This window comes from Lepidochelys kempii, chromosome 9, assembly GCF_965140285.1.
Source record: "Lepidochelys kempii isolate rLepKem1 chromosome 9, rLepKem1.hap1, whole genome shotgun sequence".
In the NCBI taxonomy this organism is placed as follows: Eukaryota; Metazoa; Chordata; order Testudines; family Cheloniidae; genus Lepidochelys; species Lepidochelys kempii.
Genome location: NC_136388.1, coordinates 80,234,310 through 80,256,672, shown reverse-complemented (window position 1 = coordinate 80,256,672; position 22,363 = coordinate 80,234,310). Strand labels below are relative to the sequence as shown.

The 22,363-nt window shown below is 43.7% G+C and overlaps 1 protein-coding gene across 8 annotated transcripts in view; it reads left to right on the top strand.

The window, feature by feature from the left end:
* The window catches only part of ZC3H12B (zinc finger CCCH-type containing 12B), a 100,903-nt gene that overhangs the window by 57,807 nt on the left and 20,733 nt on the right, over positions 1–22,363 (top strand). For 4 of the 8 annotated variants that reach the window (XM_073361022.2, XM_073361013.2, XM_073361023.2 and 1 more), the window contains exon 1: positions 16,784–16,979. The exons of 2 other annotated variants lie outside the window; for them this stretch is intronic. The gene's annotated coding sequence lies outside the window, so the exon portion shown is untranslated. Of the gene's footprint in view, positions 1–6,990; positions 7,062–16,783; positions 16,980–22,363 lie in introns of those variants that run through there. 2 more of the 8 variants (XM_073361026.2, XM_073361015.2) reach the window with 1 other exon arrangement.

Genomic DNA, 22,363 nt, shown 5'->3' with positions numbered 1-22,363 from the left:
GCCATTAACACCCTGATTACCGGAGAGCGGTATTTAGTTTTATGTGTGTATCTGATAGCATCGCCTAGAGCAGGGGTGGCCAACCTGTGGCTCCAGAGCCACATGCGGCTCTTCAGAAGTTAATATGCGGCTCCTTGTATAGGCACCGACTCCGGGACTGGAGCTACAGGTGCCAACTTTCCAATGTGCTGGGGGGTGCTCACTGCTCTGCCACAGGCCCGGCCCCCACTCCACCCCACCCCACCCCACCCCTTCCCGCCCCCTCCCTTGAGCCTGCCGTGCCCTCACTCCTCCCCTTCCCCCCCACCCCCCCAGAGCCTCCTGCACACCACAAAACAGCTGATTGGGAGGTGTGGGGAGGGAGGGGGAGGCGCTGATTGGTGGGGCTGCCGGAGGGTGGGAGGAGGTGGGATGGGGGCAGCCGAAGTGGGCTTGCTGACATATTACTGTGGCTCTTTGGTACATTGATAAATTCTGGCTCCTTCTCAGGCTCAGGTTGGCCACCCCTGGCCTAGAGTTAAGATTGCCTGACATTGTCCATTTTATTTTCTTGTTTTCACTGGCTTATAACCTTTTCCCTAATAGCCCAAATGGTAAATACATTATTTTGCCAATTTAAAAAAAAAAAAAAGCACAACTGTTTAATTGAGAAGCTCTGATGTTTCCATCCTTTGGAGAAGGGACTTGAAATTTGGCAGGAAGTGACTGGGGTGAGGGATGTGCCTTTGGTTGTTCCTGTGAAAATCGACCTAAATCTTGCCAAGTTGTGAGCCTCTTTTTCACATGTGCTCAGCAGAAACTTATTAGAGTTTGGCAGCTTAAATTCTCTGAAGATATTGTCTGTACCTAGCATGTTCTAGTGCAAGGCTGCAGGGGCTGAACAGGACTTCACCTGTAATTGCTCATCCCAGCTGCTGGGGACTGCTGTAGCACCAGGCACAGGAATGAGTGCAGGGAGACTTTCTCTCTTGTGCTCTCAGCTTTCTTAGAGGCACCAGGGTGCATAGTATAAGAAATACCACACAAGGCTAAGTTAAGAGTGAATGGGCAAATTTAATTCTGGCACTTCCTAACTGTTGAGTGCTTGACTTTGTCACCTTAGCATACTTTTACTATAATGTTTTTTTTTTAAATTGTATATCTATATTAAAGAACTATGTAGAAGCTTTGATAGGGAGCTGGGCCCTCTTGGACTGTACAAACATGGAGATAGTCATGATTAGGGCTCTGTGTCTGTCACGGAGGTCACAGATTCTTGAATTTCTGCAACCTCCGTGACTTCTGCAAGAGCCAGTGTGGCTGATCCCAGGGTCACCCAAGCAGCTGGCCCCAGGGACAGCCACACCAGCCACTAATGGAGCGGCTCCGCAGCCATCTGCTCAGGTAGCCCCGCAGCCAGTTGCACTGGTCACTGCTAGAGCTGCCCCTGGGCCAGCTGCACCGGCTGCTGCTCAGGCGGTCCCAGGCAACTGGTCTGGGATGGTGGGAGCAGGCGCGGCTTGACAGCCCCCAGCAGTGGCCCCAGGGGTGGCCAGAGCAGCAGGGGAGGCCCAATGGCAGCCAGAGCAGCGGCCCTGGGGGCAGCCAGAACACCCACTGGTACCACTGGCCCTTCCCTCAGAACAGTAGCCTGCCTCCCACCCAGATTAATTAATTAATGCCCCCCAGCCAGAGCAGTGGCTTGGCCCCGCCCCGCAGGAGTGTTTCCCCCCCCCCAGCTGGAGTCCCCCAAAGCAGTTGGTCCCGCTGGGGGCCCCCAGAACAGCAAGCTACCAGCTAAGATTTAATCAGGGGTATTTTTAGTACAAGTCATGGACAGGTCACAGGAGAGGGAGATAATAAAAGATAAACATATATACACCTACATTTTTGTTTTGTTTTGTAATTACGTAAATCTCAACTTTCATAAGTGCCCTTTAGTCCAGCCATAAATCACTGGTTGACTGCTTGTAGGTATTGTGGCACAAAAGGGACTTGACTGTTATCAGAATTACTGTTATAGTTATTTGAAATACAATAGCACCTAGATTTCGCTATCAAAGACTAGGGCTCTATTGTGCTATGTACATTACAACAAATACATTTTAAAAATCCCTACTCCAGAGAGTTCACAGACTGGGCTAGTGACGAGATGCAACAGGTAGAAGAAACAGAAAAGGGGTGGGTAAAAGATAGGAGGACATTATAAAAAGTAAAATGAATACACTGTTCTTAATAAACAGTACGCAGCTCACTGCTTGCCTAGTCATTTCCAGATAGCAGTGTTCTGTAGTCCTCACACCAGAGCTAAGTTTTAAGCAGAGATTTGAAGGAAGACAAGGTGGTGGCTTTTTGGATTTGATGGGGAGTTCTCAAGCATAAAGGTGCTTGAGGGAGAAGCAGAAACAGAGGTGATCAACAGCTGTCATCATTGATTGGGGCATAGATGATGGGTTGCTCGGATAAAATACTGATAGCTTGGAATAAAATAATTAAGGGACTTAAAGGTGAAGACAAAAGGATGGTATTTGATGCAGTGGGACAGAGGAAGCCAATGGAGGGATGCAAAGTGTTGGAGGTGATAAGGTTAGAGTGATGAGCTAGGAGGATGATCCCAGCATCAGCATTTTGAGTGGAGCTGGATGGGGTGGGGATTTACATTACACATGGAGAAACTTAGATGCAGGGAGAGCAAATGATTTTCTCAAGATAGTGCACTGAACAGTTGGATGACAGAGCAGCAAGTAGAACTCAGACTTCCTGATTCTTCTTCGAGTAGATGCAGCCATGTATTCCACTTAGGCTTGTGCATGCTCAGTGTACCGGAGCTGTAGAAGTTCATCCCTAACCTTCCTCAGGCTGGAGTTGGAGCTTAGTGAGGTCTTAACCTCACAACTTTTCAATTTGTTTAGTATTCTCTTGTTGTATATAGTTAGTAGTATCCTTAGTGTTAGTTAGATTATTGTTAGTTGTATAAGTTTAGTTTTCCTCAGTGATGCCCTGACCAGGGTTTAAACATTGTCCTTCTTGTGGGGGAGTGATCCCCAATAGCAATTCCACACACGCAGTGCTTGCTCCATCTTGGCTATGGCCATGTTAAAGAGCATGGTGTGATCTGCAGATTGTTCAAGAAATTGACACAAGTGGCTTGTGACTTTCATCTGAAGCAGCACCTACTCGAACAGGCCATGGGGCCTGCTTCCACACCAAAGTGGAGATATGATTGCTCTCTATAAATATATCAGAGGGATAAATACCGGAGAGGGAGAGGAATTATTTAAGCTCAGTACCAATGTGGACACAAGAACAAATGGAACAAATGGATATAAACTGGTCATTGGGAAGTTTAGACTTGAAATTAGATGAAGGTTTCTAACCATCAGAGGAGTGAAGTTTTGGAATAGCCTTCCAAGGGAAGCAGTGGGGGCAAAAGATCTATCTGGCTTTAAGATTAAACTCGATAAGTTTATGGAGGAGATGGTATGGTGGGATAACATGATTTTGGTAATTGATCTTTAAATATTCATGGTAAATAGGCCTAATGGCCTGGGATGGGATGTTAGATGGGGTGGGATCTGAGTTACCCAGGAAAGAATTTTCTGTAGTATCTGGCTGGTGAATCTTGCCCATATGCTCAGGGTTTAGCTGATCGCCATATTTGGGGTCAGGAAGGAATTTTCCTCTAGGGCAGATTGGAAGAGGCCCTGGAGGTTTTTCGCCTTCCTCTGTAGCATGGGGCACGGGTCACTTGCTGGAGGATTCTCTGCTCCTTGAAGTTTTTAAACCACGATTTGAGGACTTCAATAGCACAGAACCCAGTGGGCTCTTGGGAAGCAGCTTTGGGCATCATGCCATGCTGACTCATCCAATTTTCAAGGAATTTACAGATGTGAGTGGGCCAGCTTCTAGGGTTCTGCAACCTCCTACCTAATTGGTCACATGATATTGACCCTGATTGATTGGTGACCATATACAGTATAAACTTCCTGCTTCCTTTCTGGTCTTGTCTGAGCAACAAACAATTGCCCACTACTTTTTACTTGGACCCTGCTTGATTCCACCCCGCCTGACCCTGCCAGTTATCTTGCTGTACATTTCCCTTAGATTAGATCACCTGCCTATTGGACCACTTGTGTGAACTCGGACCGCTGATCTGGACTGCCCTTTGACTCACCTGACCCTTGAACATTATATGGTGTCTCATGTAGAAGGGCCTAAGCCATTTAAGACTTTATAGGTCAAAAACAAAAATTTAAATTCCTCCTAGAAACCAATAGGTATCCAGTGTAGTGCACTGGTGTCACGTGCTTCTGCTAGGATACACCACTTAAGGCAGTGTTCCCCAAATTTTTCAGGGTGCCCCCCCTTGAGCCAGGGCTTGGCGTGGGCAGAGGCAGGGTGGACACAGACAGGGGTAACGGGACCGAGGCTGGGGATGCAGCTGGCGGTGGGTCTAGGGCGGGGGCTGGGAATGGAGCCACAGCCAGGGGCCAAGGCTGGGGCAGGGCCAGGAGTGGAGCCGCAGCCAGGGCCAAGAGTGGGGCCAGGGCCAGGTGTGGGGCTGGGGGCTGTGACTCAGGGCTGGGCCAGAGCAGAGCTTGGGGTGGGGCAGGGCTGGATGGCGCTCCCCCCACCATGGGGGTTGGCCCGGGCCCCTCTGTGCCCCCCTAGTGGGGCATGCCCCACAGTTTGGGGACCTCTGACTTAGGGTATGTCCTACAGTTGGAGCTGGAGGAGTTAGTCCCATCTTGAGGAGACATGCTCAAGCTAGCTTGCTACTTTGCTGATAGACAGTAGTAGAGGTTGATAAGTTGCCGCACCAAGTATGTGCCCAGATCTGACTAGCTCAATGAGCCCAGGAACTGTATGGGTAGGATTCCTTTCTGCCTGTGCTGCCAAGACATTCGTGTTTTTATCCTCCCCCCTACTATTCCCCCATCACAATTATGTTTCCTTGAGCTGAGAATTATACTTCCAGATCCAATTGTAGGCATACCTTAAAAATAAAAAAAAAAAAAAAAAGCTGCCACCTGCACCGTCTTAAGTTTCTAGGTTGATTTAAAACTTATGCTCACATAGAGTTTTGCAGTAGTTAAGTCTTTAGCTGACAAAGGGATGGATTGTGGTAGCAAGGTCACAACTGGTTGTTATCTACTAGCCAAACATGGCAGAAAGCATTCCTTGACATTGCTGCAGCTACAGAAATTTCAGCTATGATCAACAATTCCCCTGAGATTGTGAACTCTAGTTAAAGGTATGTTGCATTATTTGGCATTTGAGAAACTGACACAAATACGCATCGGAATTGAAATTTATAGCTTGAGAAAACATTCAACAAAGTAAACATTGATTCAGGCTTCCTTGGCTTTGCCATAACTTAATCAATGTATGAAAATAACCTTCTGTTTCATACTGGACTGATGGTGAACGACGTATCAAGATGTATTGCTTGATTATGTGAAAATCAAGGCAGTTTGGAAGGATTTGACTGAATCTGTACTGTCACTTATTCAAAATACGTTAATCCAAATTACATTCCCATTTCAGCTGATGGAAACTAGACCAAGTGCATATTCCCACATCAAAAATCATAAACTCAGAAAATTAGTTTGAATTTCAAATTCTCAGCATTGTAGTGGGTTATTACTCCCTCTATGGATAATCTCTGTGGAAGCATTTTGGGCTCTGGTGACCATGCATGCATGTGTGCAGTGTTTGACAGTGAGAGAGAAATATCCAGGATATTAGTCTGGCATATTTTACTGCTGGGTGAAATCTCATTAGATCATGTATTTATTTATGTTTAGTATCTAACAAATAGAAATAGTTACTAGTTGCTGTTTGATCAAATAGCAAAAAAAATGGATTTGTGACATCCCTGATTTGAAGTAGTATTTTTCTTGGTATTAAGCCATCACTAGAGCGGGTCAAATAGTTTAATGAATTTTGCTCATGCTTCTGAAAAAAAATATAATTTTTTTTCCATTCTTTGCCCATCTTTATCCCTGCACTGGCCTCTGTGTTTCCCCTTTCTCTGTGTCTCTGTCCTTTTATTTATTTATTTATTTATTTAAAATGACACAAACATTTAAAAAAAACAAGAGGGAGAGACCAAATTCCAGATGAATTTGACTTTACAACATAATTTTTAGATGCTATCATGAGGGACTTCAAAACTATAAAAATCAACTTTTACAAATGATACATTGGAGAGAAACTGTGCCACATTCTTGGAATAATATCCTATTGCTGTACAAATGCTATATACGTTATTTTTTTTTAAAAGTATCATTTACGACTGTAATTTGTGTGCAGATGTGATACATTTTGTATTTGTGTATAAAACTTGCAGGCATTTATTACAAATGAAAAGGAGTACTTGTGGCACCTTAGAGACTAACCAATTTATTTGAGCATGAGCTTTCGTGAGCTATAGCTCACTTCATCGGATGCATACTGTGGAAACTGCAGCAGACTTTATATATACACAGAGAATATGAAACAATACCTCCTCCCACCCCACTGTCCTGTGGGTCCTGGGGTGGGAGGAGGTATTGTTTCATATTCTCTGTGTATATATAAAGTCTGCTGCAGTTTCCACGGTATGCATCCGATGAAGTGAGCTGTAGCTCACGAAAGCTCATGCTCAAATAAATTGGTTAGTCTCTAAGGTGCCACAAGTACTCCTTTTCTTTTTGTGAATACAGACTAACACGGCTGTTACTCTGAAACCTGTTATTACAAATGCTGTCCTAATTGGTATTACATAATTGGTAGGGACTGTGGTCTTCAGCTGAACAAGCAGATTTGTTTGGGTTAAGTGCTTGTTAATTACACCGCTTCTATTTGACTTCTTTTAATTTGGGCCAATATATTGTACTGCAACTGAATTTTGATAATTCTAGCAGAAATAATTTTAAATTCCTATTAAATAAACTATAATGATATTGATACACTTTTTTCAGAGGTATTGACACACAAAATCGCTAATAATTCTAATAATCTCTGCAGAGGGAGAGGAGTGAAACTTCATGGAAATTCTATCAGCGATCTCTCTCAAGTGAGTCCTGTCGACTTAACTGGTAAGCAACCAGTGTGAGAAATGCAGGTCAATTAAGGTTTCGGATTTTTGATCATCAGTTGAAGTTCATTATGTATATCAGTTATCTGTTTAATGTTCTTTTTTTAACACTTGTCTATGTCTAATCTATATGTGTGTGCAATATAATAATCTAATCCTGGTGTGCATTTAATCAATCTTTTGGCCAGGAGGCTCTTTGGGGCCCGCATGTGCACCTGGAGTGTTCTTGTGCTCCTGTATTGAGGCATAAAGATGGAACTGCCCAACCACTTTTCTTCCTTTCCATCACCCATAGCTGAGAGACTGAAGCCAGGTCTACACTACAAACCTATATCGATATATGTCAAGGCTGAATCCCCACTCTGCCACTTCAAGTGCAGAAGATAGGGGCATGCAAGGATTCTAAAAATTAATACATGCCACTCCAGGCTTGTATTAAACTCCCAAGGTTACAGCTTTTTTCTGACCTTGGCTTGATAAACGCTGCCACCACCCAAATGCAAAAAACCCCCTTTGAACCCAGGAAGGAGCACTTGGGAATTCCTCCTTGTGGGGTACCCTCAAGCCCTTCCCCCCCCACACCCGGAAGAGCTGAGAAAGAAAACAAAGAAAATTAGCTGTGGCTATCAACTAATCAAACAACATGCACAAACCTTTTAGGACACCAAAAATCCAATCCTGTTCTGAAAAAAGGTAAATTTTATTAGAAACAAAAAGAAAGAAAATACATCTGGAACTTAGGCTGTTTGTTCCATCTTAAAAGAAACAATTACAAAAATTAAGCACCCAAAATAGCTTTCTTGGGGTTCAGCTCAAAGGTTACAAGCAAACAAAAGCATCTGGGGTTAGCACAGAGGAGATCCACAAGCCTTAAAAATAAACAGAATTAATCCTGATTGCATCTAGCTAAACATTCTGATCTACTTACACATTTAGAGTTCAGATAAGTAGTTCTAGGTATGATCTGGTGATTTATGATCAGACCTGACTTAAAGCTGCTTATAGCATGGCTGCTCTGTCCCTCCAGCCCACAGAACAACAGACAAAGGGAAAGTTTATTTCCCCATTTTAAAAAGTTCTAGCCTTCCCATTGGCTCTTTTGGTCAGATGCCCACTTTTTTGTTTCTGTACCTGGGTTTTTTTAACCCTTTACAGATATAGCAAGTAGAGAACAGCTACTGAGAGGGATTTTACAGCTAACTGTCTGGCTGGGTGTCCATCAAAGGGAGCTATCCCCCCACTTCATTTATCACAGTATAACTGGATTGCTCCAGGGGTGTGAAAAATCCACACCTCTGAGTGATGTTGTTATGCTGACCTAACACCCCATGTGGACAGTGCTATGTCGACAGGAGGGCTTCTCTTGTTGACACAGCTACTGCCTCTTGGGGAGATAGATTAACTATGCCGATTGGAGAAGCATCTTCACTAAAGTGCAACAGCGGTGCAGCTGCACCACTGTAGCGTTGTACATGAAGACAAACCCTGAGCTTTCTAGTGTCTGCATCTCAATGCTGATTATACTAGTTGTTGTACGTTGATGTTAGGGTGAGTTGCCTGTTGGCAGATTTTTGATAAACTTTAATTGTTTGGTTTCAGAGTAACAGCCGTGTTAGTCTGTATTCGCAAAAAGAAAAGGAGGACTTGTGGCACCTTAGAGACTAACCAATTTATTAGAGCATAAGAGCTGTAGCTCACGAAAGCTTATGCTCTAATAAATTGGTTAGTCTCTAAGGTGCCACAAGTCCTCCTTTTCTTTAATTGTTTGGGAAGTTTTAATCTTCTTTCCCACGCTGGAATTTTTTCCCAGTACAGGGGCTTACAAACATCTACCCCAGGTCACCTGGTTTTAAGTATTGTGTCTCTTGCGAGGCAGCAGTACTGGGAAGTCTCATATCCCCAGCAAATGTTCAATCTGTAAATCTTGTTCTAAAAGGCCTTTAAAAGATGGGGAGGCTCATTTACAGATGTCTTTGTTAGACTGCTCTTTGTTACCAGCTTCAGATCCAGGTACAGCTGACTCCCCTGCACAAATCCCACTTCTGTTCCGGGGCACTCTTGTGAGTGTAGGATTCATTAGTTTTACTATTTACAGAACTTAACATTCCTTTGATGGTAGTAATACCCACAGTCACATCAGCAATGGGTGTCTCCCCAAGACCACCACCTCCCCTTATAATTGAACATTCTGGTTTTGGTAGCCCCTCCCTCAGCCTTGGAATGCTCATTCTTTTTGTCTTCTGAGTGCAACATAATGGACAGGGATCCCCTACTTATTTCCTTATGGCCTTCCTAGGAATTTTATGGGTTGAAAGCAGAATCAAGAACTTGTTTCAGTCCAGATTTTATAGGAAACATGAGGGTAGACATACGCCCTGGTATCCAGGGGTGGCGAGTTATATCTCCACGTGGTGCCTTAGCACCTGCAATATTCAGAGCCCAGGGGCCCAGTTCCACCAATATTTGCTGCCGGGTGTCCCAACGGCCCATCTGCCGCCCCCCCTGCCCCATCTCCCCCAGCCCCCAGTTGCTGCCCCCCACATGCCTCCCCGGCCCCGGAGCAGAGCGTCCCTGGTTGCCTCTTCCTTCCCTGGCTGTCTCTTCTGAGCAGCTCCATGCTGCCCCCCTGCAGCAACTGCTGTCGCAGGGTCCTAGTGCCCCCCAACTTCACTGCCAGGGCAGACTGACTCTGAGCCTGCCCTTCCACTTCAGACCCTTCCCTTTTCTGGCGGGACCCTCCACCAGCACAGGGGGCCCCGCCCGCCCTCAGTCACCATTCTGGGCAAGGAGGCAGCCCCATCCCTCACCCACAGTGAGGCTACATTGAGGGACAGCAGGAGGAGAGGGTGTGCACGCAGCACCCCCTGGCACCCACCACAGGGGAGGTAAGGGAGATTCCTGGACCTGAGAGGGGCCCTAGGAACTCGTGCAGTGACAGTGGTGGGGATGAATGTGCTGCTTGGCGGTGGGAAAGGGGGGCTCCTCCCCCAGAGCTTTCTGCTGCTAGGGAAAGGGTTGGGGGGAGTCCTCCTCTCTGGCCCCTGTCCCAAAGCAGTCTGCCTGCACCCCAAACTCATCCTCAGCCCTGCCCCAGCCAGAGCTTTCACCCCCCCACACACACCCTCAACCCTTTACCCTAGCCTTGAGCCCCTCCAACACCCCAAACACCTTATCCCCAGTCCCAGCCAGAGCCCTCATCCTCCTGCACCCTAACCCTCTGCCCGAGCCCTGAGCTCCTCCAGCACCCCAAACCCCTTATCCCCAGTCCCAGTCAGAGCCCTCATCTCCCCTGAGCCCCCTCCAACACCACAAACCCCTCATCTCCAGCCCCAAACAGAGCCCTCATCCCCCTCCACTCCAACCCTCTACCGCAGCCCTGAGCCTCTCTTAACACCCCAAATCCCCCAGCCCCAGACAGAGCCCTCACCCTCCACACTCCTACTCTCGCCCTGAGCCCCTCCCTCCACACCCCCTCCCACCCCAAACTCCCTCCCAGAGCCTGCACCCTGCACCCCAATCCCATGCCCCAGCCTAGGGCCTGCACCCCAGACCTCCTCCCCCACCCAAACTCCCTCCCAGAGCCTTGGGCAAGTGGAGGGCGGAGATGGGGGGGCAGAGTTTGGGCAAGGGCGGGTTCTGGGCACCACAAAAAAGTATACAAACCTGCCGCCCCTGCTGGTATCCTGTCCTGGGCCCTCAGGCCCCTTACCTCTATAACATCCGAAGGTGGCCTAGTTGGAATCTCTCAGTCCCTATCACCTGAGTCATCACATATGTATACCACCACCTAGGATGAAATTCTTCTTTCCTATTCATCATGAACCTGCAGTTTCTCAACTGCCAGCATGTGAAACTGAACAGTCAGAGGAAATTTCTAAGGAGGAACTGTCTGGGACTGGAGAATTAGTTGTGCCTTTCAGGGCTTCCGCAAATTAATTAGTAGGATTTTTCTGAAAGAATAAGGGGTTAGCTGATATCAGCTCAAAGGCTGTCAAAATGGGTTTCTGATTGCATCAAGGCTTGTAACGACAGAGCTAGTTTAGATTTGCCAGCTCAGACTAGGGTTCATTCTACTAGTGCATAAGCACCTTCTCTGATTTCCTTGTGAAGCATACCCATTTTAGACATCAGCAAAGCAGCCACATGGGGTTCAGTCCATGGGCGGCAGATAATAAAGGCAAGGGGAGGCTGAGCCTCCCCAAACTGCACTGTGTGGCCCCGCCCATGCTCCGCCCCCAACCCCCTCCTGCTTCCCGGTGCTCTGCAGGTCTTCCTCTGTGGCTGGAGCTCCGGGCTGGGGCTAGGGCTAGTGGGGGGCTAGGGCTAGTGTGGCCAGGGACTCCGGGGGGTAGAGCCAGTGCTTGTGCACCCCAGGCTGCCTGCCCGCCTGCCTGGTGCTCCGGGGCTGGGGCTGCATCCCCTGCCTGCCCGCCCGGCGCTCTGGGATTGGGGTCCGCACCATCCACCTGGCACTGGCAGCCATGCTACCTGCCTGCCCGGTGCTCCGGGGCTGGGGGCCACATCTCCCACCTGGCGTTCCAGGGCTGGGGGCTGAGCCTCCAAGAGTGGAATGTATATATATTAATTCAAGCACTTGAAGAAGAAAGGAAAAGTTACTTATCTTGCAGTAACTGGAATTCTTCAGAATGTGTTGTCCAAACAGATGTTCCCTGCTAGTAGAGTACTATAAAATCTGGACTCTGTGTTGGCAAAGAATCTGAGTGGTGATTGAGCCACTCCACACTTTATGCCCTTGATATGGGAACATGAGGAGACTCAGAGCTAATGTGTGGCCCCAACAGACATTACTGTCCAAAAGATCTGATCGCAAGCACATGGGACACACATGCACTGAGAGAGGAATAAAATACATATGGACAACACATCTCAAAGAGCTTTTGTTTCTGCTTTCTTATTCTTTGCTTCAGGTGAGGTTACAACAGCTTGGGGGCTGCACTAACTTGTGACAGTTGGGAACAGTCCTATAGGGATTATGTGCTAGCTGGGGATAGGCAGAAAACATTTTCCATTCCTGCCCACAGCATTTTCCTTTCCACCAGAAGCTTCGGGGAGGGAGGCAAAGAAGCCAGTTATGTTGGCCCTGCATGACGGGAATCTCAGCAAGGAATTTGCGGATGGTTTTTGCTTCCTGTGCAACACCTGCATGTCACAAAGGAAGCTGAACAGAACAGAGAATCTGCCACAAAGCTATTTATTGTGGCCTCTTGACCTTTCTGAAATATTTTCCCCAGAAGTTGAAAACACTAAAAGTACACCTCTGATGTAAAGCAATTAAGATTTTTCAACAGAAATAAAACAGGATCTTGGTAAAATGTTCAAGACTTGTGGAAGTTTCTTACTGTTAAACTTAAGATTCCATTTTACAGGTCACATGGGAAAGCAGGAAATGCATGACTAAACCAGCAAGGTTTTGTTCTTTCCATTCACAAGTGTTTTCACTCTAGTTAACGGAAGGGGAATTCTGTCATTTAGCAAAAACAACGAGGAATCCTTGTGGTACCTTACAGACTAACAAATTTATTTGGGCATAAACTTTCATGGGCCAGAACCCACGTCATCAGATGCATGGAGTGGAAAATACAGTAGCAGGTATATACACAGTACATGAAAAGATGGGAATAGTCTTACCAAGTTGGGGGTCAGTCTAACGAGACAATTCAATTAACAGTAGCATACCAAGGGAGGAAAAATCACTTTTGTAGTGGTAATGAGGTGGCCCATTTCAAACAGTTGACAAGAAGGTGTGAGTAACAGTAGGGGAAAATTAGTATGGGGAAATTCGTTTTTGTAAAGACCCATCTACTCCAGTCTTTATTCAGGCCTAATTTGATGGTGTCCAGTTTGCAAATTAATTCCAGTTCTGCAGTTTCTTGTTGGAGTCTGTTTTTGAAGTTTTTTTGTTGAAGAATTGCCACTTTTAAGTCTGTTATTGAGTGACCAGAGAGATTGAAGTGGTCTCCTACTGGTTTTTGAATGTTATAATTTTTGATGTCAGATTTGTGTCCATTTATTCTTTTGCGTAGAGACTGTCTAGTTTGGCCAATGTGCATGGCAGAGGGGCATTGCTGGCACATGATGGCATATATCACATTGGTAGATGTGCAGGTGAATGAGCCCCTGATGGTGTAGCTGAGGTGGTTCAGTCCTGTGATGGTGTCCCTTGAATAGATATGCGGACAGAGTTGGCAGTGGGGTTTGTTGCAGGGTTTGGTTTCTGGGTTAGTGTTTTTGTTGTGTGGTGTGTAGTTGCTGGTGAGTATTTCCTTCAGGTGGGGGGCTGTCTGTAAGCGAGGACTGGCCTGTCTCCCAAGGTGTGTGAGAGTAAGGGCTCGTCCTTCAGGATAGGTTGTAGATCCTTGATGATGCGCTGGAGAGGTTTTAGTTGGGGGCCGTAGGTGACAGCTAGTATTGTATTTTAAGAAAAGGACAAGTATTGTATATGGAAATAGAGTATTGAGGATAACCTATCTATGTTTTTAGAAACAGCCTTTCCAAAACCATTTTAAATTGATGAAAGATGGCCACAGAGAAAGATATACACTATATAACACTTGCCTCAAATAAAACACAAAGGATTCCCCCCTTTCATTTTAATTATTTTATTAGATTTTGTTCTTCCTCTAAAGTGAATTTAGTGTTCGTAAAAAATACTAGAGAGGTGCAGCATGGGCAATAGCAGTGCAAGCTTCTCTCTGACCATTCTGTCAATGTATCCTAGCCCTGACTTTGTGTTAAGAAAGGAAATATGTTCTTGGGATTAGAGGGTACATCAGTTTCCTTGGCCCTTTCATTCCTTGGGGTATCTGAACAGATTGCCAACAAGGAAGCCAATTGTGATGATATCTTTTGTGATGTGATGTAGTCACTAGAAACTGGATAAGTACCATAAACTCACCTCTTGCAGGCAACTGAACAGGCATGGTAAACTAAGTAATGGTTTTTATTAAAAGAAAATCTAAAAGTGAAAGGCTCCCTATTGCACTTTCAGTCCCCTGAACCCATCATTTTTTAATTTTATTTATTTATTGACTACAGCCTATGAGAATTAGGAATAAAGAGTAGGGATTTAAAAAGTGCCTATGTGACTTAAGAGCACAAGTCCCAGTGAAAGTCAGTGTGACTTTCCCACCCAAAATAAATACAGTACTGTAGGAGAAAACAACATTTCATGTCAACATTTCAAGTTACTAAACTGGAGTCAGTATGTAGTGAAGTTGTTAATGTGCTTGAGTATTTTGAGAATTAAGCCCTTAGATTGTAAGGTCTTTGGGACAGGGATTGTATCTTTCTGTTTTTTCAGACAGCACTTTGCACATTGTGAGAGGTACCGGAATACATACAATAGTGCCCCCTCCAAGCTTCATATAGTGGGGAAGAGGGAAAGAAAGAGAGAGAGAGAGAGAGAGAGAGATCAATTTGTAGAGATTCTCTAAAGAAAGTACATACATTTTTCTGCCTAGCTATTCTGTTTAGTTCTTTTACTGTGCTAATCACCATAGAATCTGTGCACCTTATAGTAGTGCATTAAGCAGTGTGACTAGGCATCTGTCATGTGTTTGTTCTTTAATCCTCTCCCCGGGGAGAAGTGTGTGCCGTGGGGTGTCTTGGTTTTTTATATCTATTTTAAAAAAACAACAACTACCTGTTGCTCTGTGTTAGAAAAGGCAACGTTAAAGAAATGGACCTTGCACTTGGAGCAGAAAGTGGTAAGTTTGTGACAGCCCTTAGTTCTTGGGAGAGTTCATTCAACAGTCTCAGACTGTCCCCAGAAAAAGTTTGGTCTCCCACACAGACAAGCTTTATTCTTCATATTGAGAGTTCCATTGTGCCAGAGGAATGTAGTTGTCTATGGTCTTCGTCCTGGAGCTTTAGATGGTCTTTTAGATATCCTGGGCCCAGCCCATGCAGCACTTTGGAGATAAGGACCAAGACCCCTTGAACTTGATTCTAAATTCTATGGGAAACTAGAGTAGAGAGCAGAGGACAGGTGTGACATACTCGCAGTATCCTGTGTTGCTGAGGAGATGCGCTGCAGCGTTCTGGCTCAGTACTTTGTAGGACTGATTGAAAAAGACTTGGCAGAAAGTATTCAGAACTGTTCTTGAAATAAAAAAGATTCAAACAGCGCTCATAAATACTAAGTATTCTTTTAGATAAAGTCTCACTTAAACTATTAAACATGATTTGGCAATAATTAAACATCTTAATGTTAACAGTAAATACTGGTAAACAACATAAGGAAATAAAAGCCTTTTGTATAGCAGCATATCTTGGGTCACCAAGCATTCCATTTATTTATTATAGAGTTCCAGTCTCTTCCAGTGAGAAGACGCTGTTTCCATATGGTCTGTAATAGTAGTGTTGCTTTTCCTTTCTGAGATGTTCTTGCTCCCTTTGTGTTGAAACAGGGTGCTGGATAAGATTTCTGGAAGCATTTTTTTTTCCAGTTTAGGATCTCTGAATCAGGCATGTTAAAAACTTCCAAGATTTGTAAATAATGCTAGATGAAAAAGTGAGTTCTTAATGTAATTCTCTGTTTCCATTAGTTTTGGAATATACTGTTTTTTTCCTCGCAGAAATCAATGTGTTTGGACTGCTAATGTTTTTAATCAGATGTCAGCATTTTTGCTGATGGGACTCTTTCTGAGTATTGCTTTGGCTATACTGTAGTCTCTTCTCTCAAATTTTCAAATTATGAATTAATACTGAGCAAGAAAGTGAAAGTGTGTCAAACAAAGCTTATAAAATGCTGAAAATCAGTCAGAAATGTTGGGAAAACAAAGTATTTACACAATCACTTTCCTCTCCTGACTATTAGGGCAGAAAATATGCTGAACCAAATGTGGGTGACTAGCCAGCTACTGCAGAGACATATTATGTTTCCCCCAAATTTGCGAGCTTTGTGCATGTAGATGTGGGGCTGAATTTGTTGCTACACCTGTGGTGGTTCTCATGGCAGTGGAATAGGTGCAGTTCTGCTGTACAAATGGGTATGTAGGATGGGATGTGGAGGCCACTGCAGCGAGAGATCTCTGTCTGCACAGGCTGAGTCTAGCTCCATAGGGGATCCCTGTGTGCAGATATAGCGGAGGAAAAACTATGGGATCTGCTGCCACGCACATCTTTTGTTTTTCTCTTGGCAGTAGTGGGAATTTGTGGCATAGAGAGTTGTCTTGAGCCATTAGGCTGAAGTAGTCACTGTGAAAAGGTTCTGTAACTGTTTGTGGGCTAAGGAAGTGGAAGAATTCCTTTGTACACACCCTTCTGGAGATGCCCAGTGCTTTGCACACTACTTGGTAATAAGTCAGCTTGTCAGGATTAATTGTGTCTTTATCCCAAGAGAGATGGAAGATATGTGATGGGTCCTACTGGTGCTGGTTATGGCTTGGTAGAAACTGAGGAAGAGGGCTAGTGGGGGACAGACAAAACCTCTTCCACTGCAGTGTCTTCTCTATCACTGAGTCCATGACTTATCAAAGAGAGAGAATTCTGTATGTGATTTAGTTTTAAATTAGTTGGAAGTTAACTGGAGCTATTTTAAAACAAATTTATAATTACTACTTCATAATTATTCATTCAAAGATAATAGTGATCATTAGGTCACACACAGTACATTTTCTGTTGCCATGCAAGAGGAATGACACAGCTGAATTCCCCTAGCTAACAGTTTCCCACCAAGAGTTGACATAAAAAAGTAAATAAAGACACAAAACTCCTGGGTGAGTCACGGAAGTGGGCGTGTTTTAGTAGAAGGAGCTTTCATAACACATCCACCAGTGGCCAAAGACTAGGAAGCCTTGACACACTTAGTCTGGCAGAAAGCAATCCTTGTGAATAGACAATACAGCTAGCCAACATGGATTACGACTGAGCTGCTTTCGTTAGAGACACAACAGAAGTGAGTATGCTAGCAGCAGTGACAGTGTTTGTTTTTAAAGTGGCCTGTCTAGTTGATATGTTTTTAAATTAGTTTTGAATTCATGCCAACCTGGCTTTCTGTTTTCAATGTATTGTTTTAATTAGTTAAAGCAATAACTAGTCTCTAGAGAAACCTGTGAGATTTATTTGTGGTAGGTTAGGTATGTTGGTGTTAAAAAGCATAACATTAAGGATATTGTGGAATCAGGAAAGTATGAATGAATTAAAGATATTAAAGCACGTTTTGTGCGTGTGTGTGTGTGAGAGAGAGAGAAAGAGAGCGCAATGACATTATCATATGGGTAGTACTTTATTTTTTAGTAAAAAATATCTTTTGAGAGCAAACTTGACCTGTGCAGTTAAGTTGTGTTTGTTTTTTTTTAAAGTCTAAATGTGGAGGTAAGGAGTAGTAGCATAATAATTCTCATGGGTATTTCATTATTATTTTAAACCTGGTTCTAAATTTTGAGTAAATCCAGTTGCTTCCAGTTCTAGTTATGCTGTGTAAAATGTCATCCTTACAGTGACTGCTATGTTTTGGTAAGCCTAGAATTTGTGAAGAGAGACGGAAACTCTCACTTTACAGGATAGTAATAGCAGAGAGAGAGAGATAATAAGCAAGGAAGGATCCTTTTTTATTCAGGGATTATATTTTTAGAGTATAGCTCTACATTTTATATTACCGTTTTTTTTGTTATATTGTTTTTAAGTAGAAGCCACTGCAGTTGGGAGGGTGCTTCTCAGCACAGGTAGACAGAGGCACACTAGCACAGCTATTTTTAGCGCGCTAAAAATAACAGTGTGGCCACAGTGGCAGAGGTGAGAGTTAAAGCTAGCTGCCAGAGTACAATCTTTACCACCCCCCTGAGTATGCACTTGGGTGGGTATTCTGAGCTGCCACTGTGGCCAACCGACTGTTTCTAGTGGTCTCACTTGAGCAGAGTTCGTGCATGTCTTTGTGCCCACATTGGGAAGCACACTCCCAGCTGTAGTATAGACATACCCTGTATGGGGATTAAGGAAAAGGATGCAGTTTCTAGTGGTTTAAAATATTGCATAAATGTTTCTCATAGAATTTAATTAGGTTAAGCCTCTGATATTTGGTTTAAACAAATTACTTAAAATACTTGTTAAAACAAAATGTCTTTATTTGGTGGTTAATGATTTTTAACTTGTATGCTCCCCTTCCACTTCAAAACCTTAAACTTTTAAGACTGCTCCCAAGTTTATGAATTTCTGCTTACTCATGTATGACCAGATTCACACCGGTGAAAGGATTAGGGTTATTTTCCAGGGATCCAGAAATTAGGCATGATACCATTAAACAGCAAAAAAAAAAAAAAGTGACATTTCAATTTATGTAATCAAGTAAAGATGGAGAAAAATACTTATTTTAAAAAAATACTTGGGAAGGGGATGAGTTGGAAAGATTTTAAAACTTGGACCTGTACTATTCTACCGCTTCTTATTTTGGGCCACATAATGTACATCAGAAATACAAAGTTTAAACTTGAGAAATGTTGTTCTTTGCTGAAGACTTCAGGCCATATTGTTAGCTGGTGTAAACAGGTATAACTCCATTGCGGTTAGTGGAGTTACACTGATTTACATCAGCTGATGATATGGCCCATTGATAATAACATATCTCTTTAATCTTTCTATTCTCTTATTTTTTGGTATGTCCTTTACTTCAGGTCTGGGTAGACTGAGATGGCATATTTAAGCCCCAGTTAAACTCCTGTCCCAGGTAGAAAACTGGATAATAGTACCCATTTTGTATACTGGAAAGTAGCTATTAAATACCTGACATAGTATTTTACTGCAAATATACCAGAGGAAATGAACTTTGCTGAACCTAAGGAGTTTCCATAATGAAATAACAGCGTACACACAAGATGGGGGATATGCCTTGGATGTACGATGTTAATAAACAACAAGTGTGTGTTTCTAAAAACCTAACTAACAAAACATTGAAATACTCCTGTTTGGAATGGAAATTTGTGTGTGATATATGTATTAATTAGGGTAAATTTCTCCAGTAACTTATAGTACTTAAAGGATAAATAAGAGTCACATCCTAACAATTCAAACCAAACCCTCATTTCTAGATTGATTGGCTCAAAATTTAGCCTCCTTTTATTTTTTCTTCTCTAAGTTTGCAAAGTTCAAGTAACTCTGTAAATGTGTAACTATTCTGTCAAGACATCCTTTAAAGCTCTTTTACAATGCTCAGATTCCTGTTGTTCATGTGGACCCTACAAGGGCACATCCCAATGTGCACATGGTGGAGGGAGGAAAGTGTTTTACAAGGAAAGATTGTAATTTAAATTTTCCAAGGAATAACGAAACTAAAGGTTATGAATAATATTTTGATACTTGGTGTGACTGATTTGGAGTTGCTTTGTAATAATTTCTGAGAACAATATGTTCGTCTGTTGTAAGGGGTTTACTGTGAATATATTGGTTTAATTTAATAGCAAGCTGTTGGAAAAACAAGCAGAAATGTGAAAATAACAATCCAAGATATGACCTCCCTCAACAAACACTTGGGGGTTATTACGAGACAATGGGGGAGAGCATTTGCCTGGAGGAGATTGACTTGGTCTCCTGTGGAACCCACCAAACTGGTTTTGGACTAACTGGGCTAAAAATAGCACAGGAAGAGAGAATAAATAACTGATGGGATAAAAAGGGATCTCTCTCTCTCTCTGGGGTAGTTACTTTTGGGGAACAGACTGAGACCCAGGCCCCCAGGGGTTTGCAATGTGAGGGAAGATAGGCCTGCCTAGGAAGTAAGGTAGATGTGTGGAGACTTTTTTGTTCTTTTACAAATTCTTTTCTCTTATTGTCATGGTTACAGGGCACACCATACCTTAGGCCCCTTTTTGTCCCTATTTGTCATATTACAGGCGTGGCTTCCTGCACCTTACTTTGGGTGGAACCATGTACTCCAGCCACTTTAGACTGGATCTCTGGGCTGTGGCCCCCATTTCCCAGCCATGTTAACACAACAAGCCCAACTAGGTTTAGCACCTGTAAGTTTTTCCTTTCAGGAACCTGTGACAGTCTACGTTTGCAGTAACACAGAAACAGCACTACTCAAATAGTCTTACATGCTTATTTACCCTTATCTATACCTTAATCTTTCCTTGCAGGTATTTGTATGTTCCCTTTAGAGAAGGTAACCCCTCATCTCTTGCTGGGAGAAGCAGACTGTCCTGCTTATAAGACAGATGTTGTCTCTGTGTGTTCCTTTGCATCAGTGGGCAGCCGACCTTCCTGAGCCCAGCATATTAAGATTTAGGGTTCCCTTTGAACATAGGTTTAGGGCTAGTCTACACTTGAAATGATATAGTGGCATAGCTGCAGTGCTGCAGTTGTGGTACTGTAGCACTTCAGTGTAGACAATCACTACAGCAAGAGGAGGGGCTCTCCTGTCACTATAGTTGTCTATCTCCCCGAGAGGAAGTAGCTAGATCAAAGGCATAATTCTTCTATCAGCCTAGCACTGGCTATAGTGGGGGGCTAGGCTGGCTTAATTACATCACTCAAGGGTGTGGATTTTTCACAACCCTGAGCAATATAGCTGAGTTGACGTAACTTTTCAGTTTAGACCTGGTCTCAGACTTGGGAAGAGTAAACTATTCTAAACATGGACGGAGCCAGATAGGCATTATTCCCCAGTAAACAGCTTCCCTATTGTTTCTTCAAGACTCTTTATCTGTGTCATTGTTTTGTCTTCCCTGCTTGGTTCCTTTAACCCCTTTGATTATTCAGACAGAAGAATATTTTACAGGTAGCCCAAAAGAGATTATATCTATAAATAATACTACAGATAACTGCCTCATTTTCCGCACCTGTTATTTGTTCTTTTGTTCCTACTGTTAAGATAAAAACATAGACTGTTTGAAGAAGGCTGTTTTGGGTCACTGTAATTCACTGGTCATAAGCTCCCAAATGGAAAAACTGGTTGGGCCTGCTGGGGAAGCATGGTGCTGTAGACCTGGACCCTGTCTAAGAGCTGGAGAATTGTGTGATTGCACCTTAGGGAGATAAAGGCATGAGGCCTAAGTGGTTGTTCTCTAACCCTAACAATTTTTCTAAATGTTTTCCCTTCTCAGTGTTTTTAGGACACTTATTGGTGTTGGTGTATAGCCATGCAGTTCTGAATTATGGAATTAATTTTTCCTTGAGAGTTCCTTAAAAACCTAAGAACGTTAAAGTTTACTCCTGGGGGAATTCCGCGTCAGTGACTTCTGACGGGGAAGCCGCAAGAGCGGTCATGTGCCCACTCCCTGGCAGTGCAGACAGGTCGGTTTGGGCACCCAGAGCAGCCGGTAGAGACATAAATCATCACCTGAGTGGGGATGGGGGGGGGGGCCCTGGGTAGTTGTGTGTTTGTGTGTGAGAGAGAGAGACACTCTGTCCAGCTTGCTATTGCAGCATGCTTGAGGGGCAGGGCTTTGGGGTATTTCTGAAGAGGTAAGCAGGAGGCAGGCTCTGTTCCCTCAGGCAGAGGAGAAAGTAGCAGCCTGCCTGCTTAATGAATTGTTCCCATTGTTCTTAGTGAATTCCCCCAGGAGTATAAAACAGGTGTAAAAATTTTAAGGCCAAAGTGGTGTAAAGGAGACTTACTGTAAAGGACAGTGTGGCCTTATAAATGCTTATGGTGCTTTAGTGATTAGAACTGAATTTTTGGACTGAAAAAATTTCCTATCAAAATGTGCTCCATGAACTCTTTTCTACTGACCTTTTGGAGATGGTCAGTAGCCAGTATAAACTGTGAGTTTGAGATCCCAGCCCTCACTTGCTCTTCAGTTGCCTATGATGCAGCGCTGAGCGTGTGGCTAAATATATTTGTTGACTAATAATTAGAAGTAAAGGGTCAATACTAGCTACATTACTATTAGACAAAGGGGGTTTGGTGATTTCCTCCAATGCTCCCCACTCCCATTCTCCATCCATAGTAGTTTAAATAAATTAACAAAATAATTGAAACTAGCTAGATTATATTTCATTATGTTGACAAAAAATGCAGAATTTTAAAATATTGTGCACAGAATTTTTTTTTTTTTTTGGTGCAGAATTACCCCAGGAGTAAAAGTTGCACTAATCTTTTGTACATATGCCCATTCCATGGTGTGCATGCACATTGTATGGTAAAGATGGGAGTCTTTTCAGCCATCAGTACCCATTGGGGGTACACATGTCCTCGTGCTTCTCTGTGAGGGCATATAAAGGCAAGGTGCACCTGCCACTATTCAGTTCCTCTCACCGATTCACAGCTTAGAGACAGAGCCCAACAGTCGAAGAGACTGTCAGCCTTCTTGACAGCCTTACTAAATAGTTCTACAGTTAGAGTAT